The 2,084-nt window shown below is 44.0% G+C and overlaps 1 pseudogene; it reads left to right on the forward strand.

Annotated features, from left to right (window-relative positions):
- The first annotated feature begins 789 nt into the window (after positions 1-789).
- On the forward strand, positions 790-1,684 carry LOC146796993 (olfactory receptor 1F1-like; annotated as a pseudogene).
- Positions 1,685-2,084: the final 400 nt, after the last annotated feature.

A 2,084-nucleotide genomic window follows, 5' to 3' on the forward strand; every position in this document is an offset into this window, starting at 1 on the left:
GTAGGGCTTCATCAACAACCCTGGGGAAGTTCTGCTTCAGTAGAATGTCCTTGTAACTTACATAATTCCATTAAAAACTGTGATATAAAATGCACTATTTGTCTAATTGTATACAAAATGTCCCCGCGGGGCAGTATTTCCTCAACTCTCACTAGAAACAACCAGGTTTGTTCACTTAGCTAGCTCTGTCCATGTTGTGCTCTAGTTGGAAGTTGGAAGTAGAGGGTGTTTTCTATTATGGGCTACTGGGTTTGTCCCACCCCCAGTGTGCTATTGTTGCATAACAGATTGGAGATATGGGTTGGCTGAAGCATTGTCCTGGGCACTGAGGTCTTTTAAAGAGGCACTGCCATGGAACCGCCGTGCCACCTGCCTGCCAGACTACTGAAAAGTCGTAATCTGGCTGGGGGATGGCTGTTCCCACCGTCGTGCCACCACTCCACCAAAAAGGCGTAATCGGGGCCGCTGTGTCTAAAATCTCACAGATGGCTGGTGATGTATTTAGTCTGGTTTTCCCCAAGCTCCAGTATTGTGGTGATTTGTTCATGTGAAGTAAGATCGCCTGTTTGGTCCCAGCCACCAGTTGAGTGCTCCAAACTCCCTAGTGGAGACTTCTATCTTCATTAATGATATATATGCTCATGCATGGCAGGGTGACCTGTTATACTTGCTGAATGGTTCAGTGTGTTTGCTCCTATAACTTCCTCTCTGTGTTGACTTGATTCTAAGCTCTGCCTCATGTTAATTACTTCTTACAGGACAAGACTGTCTATGGATACCAAGAGAAAAATGGCAAGAAACTGGACGTCAGTGAAGAACTTCATCCTGTTGGGACTGTCTGATAGCCCAAACCAGCAGGCTGGCTTCTTTTCACTGTTCCTTACCATGTACTTAGCAGCTGTTCTAGGGAATGCCATGATTGTAGCCATAATTATCAGAGACCTCCATCTTCATACCCCTATGTACTTCTTCCTGGGCAATTTGTCTTTTGTGGACATTTGCTTCACTTCTGCTATTGCTCCGAAAATGCTACAGAACATGCTGGCAGAAGTCAGGTCTATCTCCTTTGAGGGCTGCATAGCCCAGTTGTATGCCTTTTTCTGCACAGCCTGCACTGAAAGCTACCTTCTTGCCATCATGGCCTTTGACCGCTATGTAGCCATCTGCAACCCACTCCGTTACACCTCTGTGATGTCAAGGAGCCTGTGCATATCATTGGTGTCTGGTTCCTGGCTCTTCGTGTCCTTGAATTCACTGCTGCACATCAGCATGGTGTCCAGCTTTGTGTTCTGTGACTCCAATCTAATCAGACATTTCTTTTGTGACCTACCGCCCCTACTCAAACTGGCCGGCTCTGACATCACCTCTTATGAATGGCTGGTCTTCACTGAGGGCTCAGTTGTCACCATGAGCCCCTTTGTGTTCACCGTCGCCTCTTATGTGTCCATCATCAACACGATTCTAAAGATCCACTCAGAGAAGGGAAGGCTGAGGGCCTTCTCTACCTGCTCCTCCCTTCATCTACTTTCAGCCATTCTCAGCAAATATACTAGACCAGGAGCGGGTGGTGACGGTGGTGTACACCATTGTGACACCCATGTTGAACCCTTTCATTTACAGCCTGAGAAACAATGAAGTCAAAAGAGCTCTAAGAAATGCATTTACTAGGAAGACATCTATGTAAGTTAGATGATGGATCCAGCAGCTTAATAGAAGACCTTCCATTAAAACAATGGACTGTTCCCTAAAGTGGAACATAAAATGCATATTTGTCTTTAATTCCATATTACACATTGATTTATGGGGCAGCCATCAGTTGTCTGGGAGTTTTCTAAGCTAATCCAAATAGTGATACATTTCTAAAGATGTGGCTGCAGTGCCACTATCCAAGAGAAAACATTCAGTTTATGTGTATGCTAAAATGTGCTTTTTTAGAGTGTTTTCTGTATATTGTTAGTTTAAGTAAATCCTTAAAAAAGAACCAACATTTTGATTCCCTGTAGAATTTCAAATGGTTTAGGTTATCATAATATGCTAGGGATGTTGGTGCCTTTTTGAAGGAAAATAACTTCATAATTACAAGG

The sequence above is a fragment of the Triturus cristatus genome, chromosome 10, assembly GCF_964204655.1.
Source record: "Triturus cristatus chromosome 10, aTriCri1.1, whole genome shotgun sequence".
NCBI lineage: Eukaryota > Metazoa > Chordata > Amphibia > Caudata > Salamandridae > Triturus > Triturus cristatus.